This window comes from Schistocerca serialis, chromosome 7 (assembly GCF_023864345.2).
Source record: "Schistocerca serialis cubense isolate TAMUIC-IGC-003099 chromosome 7, iqSchSeri2.2, whole genome shotgun sequence".
NCBI lineage: Eukaryota > Metazoa > Arthropoda > Insecta > Orthoptera > Acrididae > Schistocerca > Schistocerca serialis.
Genome location: NC_064644.1, coordinates 568,403,159 through 568,416,954, shown reverse-complemented (window position 1 = coordinate 568,416,954; position 13,796 = coordinate 568,403,159). Strand labels below are relative to the sequence as shown.

General features: G+C 46.6%; 1 protein-coding gene across 1 annotated transcript in view; it reads right to left on the bottom strand.

The window, feature by feature from the left end:
* LOC126413254 (UDP-glucosyltransferase 2-like) overlaps positions 1–13,796 on the bottom strand; it is a 124,359-nt gene that overhangs the window by 81,428 nt on the left and 29,135 nt on the right. The window lies entirely within an intron of this gene.

Below are 13,796 nucleotides of genomic sequence, written 5' to 3'. Positions count from 1 at the left end.
CTGGGGCTTCATACGTCATCAAAAGTCTAAACAGTGTCATGTATGTGGATCTGGAGAGCGTCCTATTCAGTGTACTTTGCCTGTTGAGCGTTGGGTAAAGTTACTTGAGCCTGACGTGTGCTTCGATGGTCCTCCCATGTTAGTTTCCTGTCCAGCCACACACCTAGATACCTGACTTTCTCTCGGAAACGTATTGGGCGAGTGTGTAGTGTTATTTGCATGCAGCGTTGGTGTTTGTGCAGCTGTACTGCCTCGCACTTGTCGACGTTTACTTTAACACGCCATCATTCCACACGAGGCCCGACAGCTGTGAGTGCAACTTACAACTGTAGAGTTGTGAGTTGATGTTCGATGGTTTCCAGTGTTGCCTTAGGATGAAGATGTCAAAAAAATGATTCAAATGGCTCTGAGCACTATGGGACTTAACGGCAGTGGTCATCAGTTCCCTAGAACTTAGAACTACTTAAACCTAATTAACCTAAGGACATCAAACACGTCCATGCCCGAGGCAGGATTCGAACCTGCGACCGTAGCGGTCGCGCGGTTCCAGACTGTAGCACCTAGAACCGCTCGGCCACACCGGCCGGCGATGAAGAGGTCATCCGCGTAGATAACAACCATCTTGTATTGTGTAGTTGGTAGATCGTTTATGTAGAGATTAAATAATAGAGACCCCAGGATGCTGCCTTGGGTTACTCAGGCTTGTATACCATGTCTTGTTAATTGTTTGCCCTTAACGTCAGTGTTGATGCATCTGTTGGTGAGATATAACTGTATGACACAGACCAGTCCGTCGGAGCAAACAGCGTCGCTGAGTTTGTGAATGACGCCATTGTGCCAGAGACGATCAAAGGATTTTTCGATTTCTTGGGACATTGACCTTGTTGCTCGGTTGGTGCTGTAGCCGTTTGTTATGTGTTCTACTACGTGAAGGCGTTGTGTTGTAGAGTGGCGATTCTTAAAGCCGAATTGCCTCTGTATCAGGATGTCATTGTTGATGCAGTGAGACGTTTCAGTATTACATTGTCAACAATCTTGCTGAATGAGCTCAGCAAACTGATGAGTCGGTAATTTTGTGGTAGGGAGTGGTCTCTCACTGGCTTCCTGAACATCAGGACCTAGGCCGCCTTCCAACAGGCAGAGAAATGTTGGTGTCGCGGGATGGCATTCGTGATGTGTGTAAGGTATTCTGTGGCTTTATCGGTGAGGCGAATGCCATCGGGACCACTAGCTTTTCCTGCCGTGATGTACTTAACAGCCCACATAATTTCATGTGTGCTAGCACGTCTGGTATCGTTGCGTTACAAGTCGATAAACCTCCTGGTACGTTTAAAGTGTGAATTCTGTGTCTGAGGTAACTAAATTCCGTGTCAGTGATGCTGCAAGTGTTCTGACCCCGAGCTCTGCCTTACCGTCCGCGGAATATTCAGGGCCGTTTGGTCCTTGTAGAGTAGGCGTGTAGTGGTTTTCCCTGGTGAAATGTGTTGCGAGATTCCACATGGCAGGTCGATTGGTATTCATTCCGGACAGTTTCTGGTCCCACCGCGTATTTTTAAACGTTTGCATTTTCTCTCTTGCAATTCCATGGGGCCCGTTAGTGTACAGTTTGTACAACAGCCACCTGCTACGCTGCCAATATCTCCGGAGACGATTTCTCATTGAGGTGAGGCCCAGGATTTCCTGGGCAGGGCTGTTGATTGTTGTGGGGGTGTAAGAACGGGAATGGCGTCAATCATTCCGTCTTGGACAGCAGTAGTGAGTGCTTCAACAGCTACATCTGTTTGTTCTGTGTATGTAACTTTGTACGTCTATTAAGCGTTTCCTTGTAGTTTAGTATGCAGCGTGGTTCGATGTTCTGCAGGGCCTCCTTTGTGTACAGTATCAGTGGTAAGCGGTCAGAGGTCAGATCGTTCAGAACTACAACGACGAGTGTGCTTGTTACGCACTTGACGGGGGCCATGTCTATCACGTATGGCCTCTGTCGCTACCGTGTTGGCAGGCGCATGGCTATATCTGGCCCTGGTCTAATGGTTCAAATGGCTCTGAGCACTATGGGACGTAACATCTGTGGTCATCAGTCCCCTAGAACTTAGAACTACTTAAACCTAACTAACCTAAGGACATCACACACACCCATGCCCGAGGCAGGATTCGAACCTGCGACCGTAGCGGTCGCGCGGTTCCAGGCTGAAGCGCCTAGAACCGCTCGGCCACCCCGGCCGGCTGGCCCTGGTCTGATGCAGTTTCAGCCTAGTGAGTATTCGTACAGTTTCTCGCCGTTGGAGTTTCATATCTGTGAGTTCGACTCCGGATGTTCCGCGTTAAGATTTCCAGCGGCGATTACTCGCAGTGCTTTGTTGAGTAATGTGCTGATACCGCGAGTTACGGTGTTATGTGGCGGACTGTACAGCGATTTCAGTGTATTGTATGCTCCTCTGAACTTGATCCTGATTGCCGTAGCCTCTCTCGTTTCAAGTTCAGAGAGGTTGTAGATTCTGATGGGGTTCCGACACGGGATATTTGTCAGTGTTCTACTGTTTGTGTAATGAAGTGGATGTGGTGTATTATCCATGGAAGAGTGTGGTAAATGCGATGAGAGAAGTTTGTATGATAGCTATGTGCTGGCCAGGTGTGGCTTCCATGAGCCGTGAGCACATTGTGGCGGCAATGTTTAAGGCTCTCATGTGGATTTTAAGCCACACGAGACTGGGAAACAGAGGTTTGACTACTCCACCAGTTGTTAGGATGTTGTTTGTGTCGGCCAGTGAGGCAGCGGGTTTGTTGTTGGCTTCTGGTTGTGGTGGGACCAGATTGAATGTTGGTGGTGTATGTATCTGCTTGTGCCACCTCTGTTGTTGCTGTGAGCAGGGGTGGGTTAGTATGGGGAAAGGCTTCGCTGTCTGCTTGACTGTGTACTTGAGTGCAGTTGGCCTGTTGTTGGTGTGTCTGCCGTGGTGTGGTAGCGTTAGCGTTTCTGTTGTTGATGTCCCTTCTCCTTCTCTGAGTTTTGGGTTTCAATTGTGTAGGTTCATCTGCTTGTTGTTGTGTGAGTGTCGCAAACTGTAGCTACAGGGAGTAGGGTTGTGCTACGCTCAGGTGCGTCTGTTGTAGCTGCAGTGAGTGTAGGGGACCGTGTCGCCTATGTGTGGCAAACGCTGAGAGTCCGCTGCTGCCTCCTCGCCACTGGTACCAGTGACTGTGCCAACAAAGGAGACGCCAACCCTCGCTGGGTGCGAGAGGAGAGGGGGGCAGGGGAGTTGGAGCTGTTTTGACGATTGCCTGGATGTTTTCAGCATTTTTGCCCGTCAGAATCACTTTGTATACTCCGAAGCCCTTGTAGCTGGACAAATGGGGTCCTGGCGCATTTGCATTGGTCTATTTGGCTTTGTGTGCACTACTGTGTTGTGTGGTTGCGCGCTCTTTTACGGCAGTGGGATGTTAAGCGGCAGGATTTAGCATAAATAGCTGGCAGCGGTGGCATTGATGGGGGAGCTGCGGTGGTTCGTATACTTCCGCTGTCGTGGTCATGCGAAGGTTGAACTTTACCTTCAATAGGGCGAAGGACTGGGCCGTCTCGGCCAGCTCCACCTTGTAGCTGGTTATGTTTTTGCGTGTTCGAGAACCCATCTTGTGACTCCTGCCAAGGGCGATGAGCTCTTCTTGTACTGCCGTGTTTGAGGTGTGTACTTCCACTCCCTTTATCGTATATTCCTGTGTCTTTCGTCAGCAGTACTGTGTGTGTAGTGTTCTGGATTTTGTTCATTAAGAAAGTCAAATAGGTCTTTGTATTCAGTCCTTGTTGCCACGTGTAGTGTTGCTTTGTCTCCTGAAAGTTTTGAGTAGAATGTTGTGTTCGCTTGCCACCTCGCGAATGCGCTGCTGAGGGCACTTAGGTCCCCGAAGCTGCGACTGATGACTGGGGAAAACCAGTCTGTGTTATATCCAGCGACGGATTGGTGGTCGTTTCGTGATTGTGCAGTGCAGTTCGTGTTGTTATCCCTTGCGTGTATGTGGCTAGCGATTGGACCTGTGTGTGTTGGCAAGAGCGGTTGGCGGATCCCTCGTGAATTTGTGCTTTTTTCTTCTGTTTGCGCTTTGAACCTGCGATCTGCCACAGTTCGTATTCGTGTGTCTGTTCTCCTTCTGTGTTCTCTGGTGCCAGTGGTTTTGGTTCCGGGGACCTCGTCAGTGGGAATGGGTATCAGTGTTGATGATAGCGAGGTGTCAATGATGTGTGTTTCTGTCTGCAGTGCTCTAGCTCTTTGGGCTTCGGCGGCCTCGTCGGTGAGACTGAGGACATATCCAGTAGAGTTGGCGCTGGCCTTTCAGAGCATGCAGACACAATAGCGCCTTACCTAGCAGCCATATACAACCACTCACTCGACGAGTTCCTAAAGACTGGAAAGTAGCACAGGTCACACCAATATTCAAGGAAGGAAATAGGAGTAATCCATTAAATTACAGACCCATATCACTGACCTTAATTTGCAGTAGGATTTTGGAGCGTGTACTGCACTCGAACATTTTGAATCACCTTGAAGTAAATGGCTTTTTGATACATAACCAACACGGATTCAGAAAATATTGTTCTTGTGCAACACAATTAGCTCTTTATTCCCATGAAGTAAGAGTGCTGTCGACAAGAGATCTCAGATCGATACCATATTCCCAGATTTCCAGCACGATTTTGATACCGTTCCTCACAGGCGACTATTAATAAAATTGCGTGCATATGGTGTATCGTCTCAGTTGTGTGACTGGATTCGTGATTTCCTCTCAGAGAGGTCACAGTTCGTAGTGATGATTTACCATCTATCGAGTAGAAGAGAATCTGTCGTTCCGCAAGGTAGTGTTGTAGCCCCTCTGCTGTTCCTGATTTACATAAATGATCTAGGTGGTAATCTGAGCAGCCCCCTTAGATTGTTAGCGGATGACGCTGTAATTTAGCGTCTAGTAAAATCGTCAGACGATCAATTTCAATTACAAAATGATCTAGAGAGAATTTCTGAATGGTGCGAAAAGTGGCAATTGGCACTAAACAAAGAAAAGTGCGAGGTCGTCCACATGGGTACTAAAAGAAATCAGTTAATTTTTGGGTATACGATAAATCGCACAAATGTAAGGGCCGTCAATTCGACTAAATACCTAGGAATTACAATTACGAGTAACTTAGATTGGAAAGACCACATAGATAATATTATGGGAAAAGCGAAAGAAAGACTGCGCTTTGTTGGCAGAACACTTAGAAGATGCGACAAGCCCACTAAAGAGACAACCTACATTACACTTGTCCGTCCTCTGCTGGAATACTGCTGGGCGGTATGGGATCCTTACCAGGTAGGATTGACGGAGGACATCGAAAAAGTGCAAAGAAGGGCAGCTCGTTTCGTGTTATCGCGCAATAGGGGTGAGAGTGTCACTGATATGGTAGGCGAGTTGGGGTGGCAGTCACTGAAACAAATGCTGTTTTTTTCGGCGAGATTTATTTACGAAATTTCAATCACAAACTTTCTCTTACGAATGGGAAAATATTTTGCTGACACCCACCTATGTAGGGAGAAATGATGATCATTATAAAATAAGAGAAATCAGAGCTCGAACGGAAACATTTAGGTGATCCTTTTTCCCACGCGCCATTCGAGAGTGGAACGGTAGAGAAGAAGTATGAAAATGGTTCGATGAACCCTCCTCCAGGCACTTGAGTGTGAATTGCAGAGTAACCATGTAGATGTAGATGTAGGTGTTGTGCCACTGTTTGCGACTTGTCGCCGCCAGCCATCAGTTGGACAATGCACAGCCGTTCCTGGGCCACGATTCTCCTGCCGGCCTGGGTGGCCGAACGGTTCTAGGCGCTTTAGTCCGGAACCGCGCTGCTCCTACGGTCGCAGGTTCGAATCCTGCCTCGGTGTGTGATGTCCTTAGGTTAGTTAGGTTTAAGTAGTTCTAAGTTCTAGGGGACTGATGACCTCAGAAGTTAAGTCCCATAGTGCTCAGAGCCATTTGAGCCACGATTCTCCAACGGCGGCGAGCGGGGCAGAGATACTGGCGGGAAGAGTCGGCGCTTCCGCCGCTTGTGCCGCATGCGTCGTGCCGCGAGTGGTGGGCTGGAATCTGCTGCGCGGGATTCGCACTCTGCCCAGCATAAGGATTTCTACTAGAGAGTCCGCTTCTTCACCTTGAGAGAAAGAGATGTAATTCGTGCCGTACAGAAGTAGGAAGTCCCTACGACCTGTCAGCACAACGTGCAATGCGCGGCGCAAGAGAGCACGGGCAGAAGAGAAAGGCCCACAGTGCACTGGGTTATCCGACGAGAAGGGGCTCCTGACACTGGCACATCCTACCACAGAACGGGAGAGTCCCGCTGGGGACTGTGCAACCAAGGCTGTGGGAACTTTGAGTCAAAGACTCTTTTTATCTGAGCTCAAGGTAGTGTCACTGGACCAGACGACAATTTTGCTGCTTCGGACGGCGCCGCTGCTTTCGCCGCTGGTCGCTGACTCCGTATAGGTCGGCTCCCGCACTGCTAATTCTGAGCGAATGGCTACATCCAGGCAATGTCTATGCAGAGCAGGAGGACAAAAATTGCCTATAGCGATGCTTTCACAATAAATATCGGAGAGCGTTTGAAATAGAGGAGACAAGGTGTTAAAGTTCTATCGACGGCGACCACAAAACAAATCAGCAATTTTATTACATGTGTTAATGCACGAAGGTTCATACGAGAAGAATTACACATAGTTTGCAGCTATTTAGTTTACCTTTATCAGCTAAATTTTGGACTTCAATGCCTACTGTTTCTCCAGAAGGCATGTTGTTGTTGCGGTCCTCAGACCAGAGACTGGTTTGGTGCAGCTCTCCATGCTACTCTATCCTGTGCAAGCTTTTTCATCTCCCAGTACCTACTGCAACCTACATCCTTCTGAATCTGCTTAGTGTATTCATCTCTTGGTGTCCCTCTGCGATTTTTACCTTCCACGCTGCCCTCCAATGCTAAACTGCTGACCCCTTGATGCCTCAGAATACGCCCTACCAACTGATCCCTTCTTCTTGTCACGTTCTGCCACAAACTCCTCTCCTCCCCAATCCTATTCAATACCTCCTCATTAGTTATGTCATCTACCCATCTAATCTTCAGCATTCTTCTATAGCACCACATTTTGAAAGCTTCTATTCTCTTCTTGTCTAAACTATTTATCGTCCACGTTTCACTTCCATACATGGCTACACTCCAAACAAATACTTTCAGAAACGACTTCCTGACACTTAAATCTTTACTCGATGTTAACAAATTTCTCTTCTTCAGAAACGCTTTCCTTGCAATCGTCAGTCTACATTTTATATCCTCTCTACTTCGACCATCATCAGTAATTTTTCTTCCCGAATAGCAAAACTCCTTTACTACCTTAAGTGCCTCATTTCCTAATCTAATTCCCTTAGCATCACCTGACTTAATTGGACTACATTCCATTATCCTCGTTTTGCTTTTGTTGATGTTCATCTTATGCCCTCCTTTCAAGACACTGTCCATTCCGTTCAGTTGCTGTTCTAGGTCTTTTGCTGTTTCTGACAGAATTACAATGTCATCGGTGAACCTCAAAGTTTTTATTTCTTCTCCATGGATTTTAATTCCAACTCCGAATTTTTCTTTTGTTTCTGTTGTGAATTGGCAGGAGCCAATCCACGGAGTTTGGAGGAAGCCGAAAGGCACGCGATTAAGCTCACGCAGGCTGGCGTGAGGTCTGGAACAGGTCAGAGATATAAGACTAGCAAAACAAGAGTAACTGGTAGAATACTTGACTTTAATCCACAATTGGTGAACATCTCTCGTTACTGTACATGCTTCACCATCTCAATATTAACTGGTAATGGCGCCTTGCTAGGTCGTGGCAAATGACGTAGCTGAAGGCTATGCTAACTATCGTCTCGGCAAATGAGAGCGTATTTGTCACTGTAGCTTCGCTAGCAAAGTCAGCTGTACAACTGGGCGAGTGCTAGGATCTGTCTCTAGACCTGCCGTGTGGCGGCGCTCGGTCTGCAATCATTGACAGTGGCGACACGCGGGTCCGACGTATACTAGCGGACCGCGGCCGATTTAAAGGCTACCACCTAGCAAGTGTGGTGTCTGGCGGTGACACCACAGTTTCCTTTACTGCTTGCTCAATATACAGATTGAATAGCATCGGGGAGAGGCTACAACCCTGTCTCACTCCCTTCCAAACCACGACTTCCTTTTCATGCCCCTCGACTCTTATAACTGCCATCTGGTTTCTGTACTAATTATACATAGCTTTTCGCTCCTTGTGTTTTACCCCTGCCATCTTCAGATTTTGAAAGAGAGTATTCCGGTCAAGATTGTCAAAAGCTTTCGTTAAGTCTACAAATGGTATAAATATAGGTTTACCTTTCATTAATCTATTTTCTAAGATAAGTCGTAGGGCCAGTATTACCTCACGTGTTCCAACATTTCTACGGAATCCAAACTGATCTTCCCCGAGGTCGGCTTCTACCAGTTTTTCCATTCGTCTGTAAAGAATTCGTGTTAGTATTTTGCAGCCGTGGCTTATTAAACTGATAGTTCGGTAATTTTCACATCTGTCAACAACTGCTTTCATACATCTTGCTCACTAGATGGTAGAGTTTTGTTAGGCTTGGCTCTCCTAAGGCTGTCAGTAGTTCTAATGGAATGTTGTCTACTCCCAGGGCCTTATTTCGACTTGGGTCTTTCAGTGCTCTGTCAAACTCTTCACGCAATATCATATCTTCATTACATTCTTTTCCATTTCTATAATACTGTTCTCAAAAACATCGCCCTTGTATAGACCATCTATATTAACTCCTTCCACCTTTCTGCTTTCCCTTCTTTGCTTGGAACTGGGTTTCCGTCTGAGCTCCTGATATTCATGCAAGTGGTTCTCTTTTCTCCAAAGGTCTATTTAATTTTCCTGTAGGCAGTATCTATCTTACCCCTAGCGAGATAAGCCTCTACATCCTTACATTTGTCCTCTAGCCATGCCTGCTTAGCCATTTTGCACTTCCTGTCGATATCATTTTTGAGACGTTTGTATTCCTTTTTGCCTGCTTCATTTACTGCATTTTTATATTGTCTCCTTTCTTCAATTAAATTCAATATCTCTTCTGCTACCCAAGGATTTTTACTAGCCCTCATAATTTTACCTACTTGATCCTCTACTGCCTTCCTTACTTCATCCCTCAAAGTACCCATTCTTCTTCTAATGTATTTCATTTCCCCATTCTTGTCAATCGTTCCCTTATGGTCTCCCTGAACCACTGCACAATGAACCACTGCACAACCTCTGGTTTAGTCAGTTTATCCAGGTCCCATCTCCTTAAATTCCCACCTTTTTGTAGTTTGTTCAGTTTTAATCTACAGTTCGTAACCAATAGATTGAGGTCAGAGTCCACATCTGCCCCTGGAAATGTCTTACAATTTAAAACCTGCTTCCTAAATCTCTGTCTTACCATTATATAATCTATCTGAAACCTGTCAGTATCTCCAGGCTTCTTCCATGTATACAACCTTCTTTTATGATTCTTGAACCAAGTGTTAGCTATGATTCAGTTGTGCTCTGTGTAAAATTTCATCAGGCGGCTTCCTCTTTTATTCCTTACTCCCATTCCATATTCACCTACTACGTTTCCTTCTTTTCCTTTTCCTACTATCGAGATCCAGCCACCCATGACTATTAAATTTTCCTCTCCCTTCACTATCTGAATAATTTCTTTTATCTCATCATACATTTCATCAATCTCTTCGTCATCTGCGGAGCTGATTGGCATATAAACTTGTACTACTGTGGTAGGCGTGGGCTTCGTATCTATCTTGGCCGCAATAATGCGTTCACTATGCTGTTCGTAGTAGCTAACCCGCACTCCTGTTTTCCTATTAATTACTAAACCTACTCGTGCATTACCCCTATGTGATTTTGTATTTGTAACCCTGTATGCACCTGACCAGCAGTCTTCTTCCTCCTGCCACCGAACTTCACTAATTCCCACTTTATCTAACTTTAACCTATCCATTTCCCTTTTTAAATTTTCTAACCTACCTTCCCGATTAAGGGATCTGACATTCCACGCTCCGATCCGTAGAACGCCAGTTTTCTTTCTCCTGATAACGACGTCCTCCTGAGTAGTCCCCGCCCGGATATCCGAATGGGGGACTATTTCACCTCCGGAATATTTTACCCAAGAGGACGCCATCATCATTTAACCATGCAGCAAAGCTGCATGCCTTTGGGAAAAATTACGGCTGTAATTTCCCCTTGCTTTCAGCCGTTCGCAGTACCAGCACAGCAAGGCCGTTTTGGTTAGTGTTACAGGGCCAGATCAGACTGTTGCCCCTGCTACTATGTACATGGCTGCTGCCCCTCTTCAGGAACCACACGTTTGTCTGGCCTCTCAACAGGTACCCCTCCGTTGTGGTTGCACCTACGGTACAGCTGTCTGTATCGCTGAGGCACGCAAGCCTCCCCACCAGCGGCAAGGTCCATGGTTCACGTGGGGGCGGTGGGGGCAGAAGGCATAATATTTTTTTTTTAATATCCACTAAGCCATATTTTTTTGCCTATTTCAGTCTATGTTTGCCTCAAATTTAGAAATCCTTCCCCTGTGCTGCTAAATGGCCTCATGTCCTTAGCACACATTTCAACCCGTTTGTCATCCTCTAAGTCTTTGTCCTCGTTCAAAATATTTATGGAGTAAGGGAATTGATGGTCAAATTAACGAATGCACCACAACATATTCGAGTTTCCCAAATGTGTGCTGAGTAACGTTCTGCACAATTTGCATTGCGAGACACTTACTGCCGGCCGGGGTGGCCGAGCGGTTCTAGGCGCTTCAGTCCGGAAGCGCGCGGCTGCTACGGTCGCAGGTTCGAATCCTACCTCGGGCATGGATGTGTGTGATGTCCTTAGGTTAGTTAGGTTTAAGTAGTTCTAAGTTCTAGGGGACTGATGACCTAAGATGTTAAGTCCCATAGTTCTCAGAGCCATTTGAGACACTTACCGATTTATCTGGAGCTCTCTCATAAACAAACGAAAACTTATCCCATGCTCGACTTGCGCTCTGTTTCGAGACTAGTATATATTTTGAATTTCTGATCTATTTGCCTGAAGTTGGGTTTGTTCATTTTTCTGCTCCAATCGTTGCGATAAGTGATCTACAGTGAAACTATTTACGCAAACATACGGTATACCTGGCTATTCTCTAGCCACGTCGAATTGACCGCGATACGTGATGTCAGGCGCAGCAGGCTGAATGGGTCCCTTGAAACTTGCCATGCTTGCGGAAATCCAGGCTGGCCTGCCTTAACCACTGGGCTTCAGTACACACGTACTCTTGCGTCTCCGTCGCGACGGCTTGACCTGTGACGGAGATAGGTAGGTGCAGGCTGGCTACGTGGAGAAGAATTGCTACAGATGTTATTTACGTTGGCTCTCCGTCATTCATTTGATGAAGATAAGCACGAATAAGGTGTTCCGTTTTACTTTTGTTTACCCATACGTGTTTCTACACCTGAGAGATTCTAGTTCTGTAATAATGTCGTGCAGACATTGATTTGATTGTATCTAAGAATATGACATAAACGACTCTTCAGTTGCGATTACTCACACGAGGTGGTGTCGTTTGCGGTTAGATTTCACAGGGTATCTTGCCGTTGTGCATTCTTCACGAGACACCACGTCATCGGCAAAGTAGTATTTACACAAAAAGTTTAAAACATCTTACAGAATCGCTAGTAGAGGGTGTCCATAGCTAAAATTCCAGTTTGAAAACGACGTAGAAAGAGAACCACTGCTCAGAATGACGTCAGATTTGAACAACGTATCATTGACGCAGGTGGAAACGTCATGGGACAAAACAGAATTATCGAAAATTTTGCCAATACCTACCGCTATCAGCGTCTTAATGTGAATGGGGTCGGTTTCAAACGACACATGAACCGCAGTACAACGGCTGTGGTTTGAGTTGCATATTACACCATCCGTACTGTACAGTGTGCATGACTGCAGAAATTCTGCACTTTAAGTTGCGTAAGCCTATGCACGATGGCAAGATCGTACCTCATAGAATGGGAAAAAGTCTGTTTTTAATTGTCCTAACGCCAAGAATACTACAGGTAAAATTGACATCGGTTTTTAATTCCCCTGGGGCCAGAAACCGCAAAGAAAGCAAAATGACATCGGTTTCTAACTGTCGTCAGACTGACGCAAGACATGTTCAACATGCTGTCCACAGTTTTCTGCCACAAGTTAATGTAGTGGCGTAGTAAGACAGCCACGCCACTCGGAAGTAGCCGAAAGGCACGCGTTAAGCTCACGCAGGCTGGCGTGACGTCTAAAACAGGATACGTAATGAATGCTATAAAGAAAAGTACGTAGCTGCTGGAATACTTAACTTTAATCCACAATTGGTGAACATTGATCTTGTTGATACAGGCTTCATAATATTAATTAGCAATCGAATACGGCGCCTTGCTAGGTCGTAGCAAATGTAGCTGAAGTGGTACCAGTTAACGTGCTTGCGGATTTTACATTGTCCATGTTCTGCAATACTGCTTATTTGCATACCCTTCATCATTCATTGTGTGGTGTCACCGCCAGACACCACACTTGCTAGGTGGTAGCTTTAAATCGGCCGCGGTCCATTAGTACATGTCGGACCCGCGTGTCGCCACTGTGTGATCGCAGACCGAGCGCCACCACAAGGCAGGTCTCGAGATACGGACGAGCACTCGCCCCAGTTGTACGGACGACGTAGCTAGCGACTACACTGACGAAGCCTCGCTCCTTTGCCGAGCAGATAGTTAGAATAGCCTTCAGCTAAGTCAATGGCTACGACCTAGCAAGGCGCCATTAGTAACATTGCATGTATCTAAAGAGTCGCACTTGTATCGCCACAATCTCCAGATGTACCAAAGGGATGGATTAAAGTTAAGTATTCCAGAAGCTACGTACTTTTCTTTATAACATTCATTACGTATCCTGTTTCAGACCTCACGCACTCTGCTTTAACTTAGCGCGTGCCTTTCGGCTTCCTCTCATTGTGTCTAGGCTGTCTTGTCTAGACACAACACATTGTCCACTTCCAGGCAAGCAAGAAATTCCAGAGCGAACGTTTCTCTTGCTGGCAGGATAGCAGGAAGCAATTCCTGTACATGGGTAATTTTGTACGGATAGCAATTCAGTATGTGAGCCGTGCTCACTCCGAACTATGCGTTTCCTTGAACTTGGCTATCTATCTGTCTTTGGTTTCCCGCCGTTGTTGCGGTTGTGCCTTATTTCTTCCACCTTTTACGTGTGGCAGCAGCGATGTGTAGCGATATTTGCACCGTGTACCATCTTTGGTCTTGTGCATATAGTTTCCAGCCAGGGGGTGTGCGGGCAGTCGTTCGGTTGATGCGGACCAGGGAGGATATCTCCGTGCGGCGCTGTCGGCTGGGTTCGCTGGTGGTCCCTGCGCAGTGTCGGAGCGTGTGTGCTGTCCGATCGCTACGAGCTTCGTGGCTCACCGACACAAGCAGTCAAAGTTGAGTGGTGTCTTAAGTACCCAAGCCAGGTCCGTTCATGTTGTGTCGTTCGTTTCGGTGGTTCGCTGTTGGGGAGCTTTTCCTGTGAGCAACACTGAGTGTTTGTAGTGGTGAAATCGAGCCGCTGTGCGGTGGAATTAACTCTATTGGTTCACTACAATTCAAGTGCACCAGCGGAATTTTCTGCCTTGTGGTCGTTAGTGTTCAGGTTACCTGCCCTGGCCACTGGCATAAATTCAGACAGTGT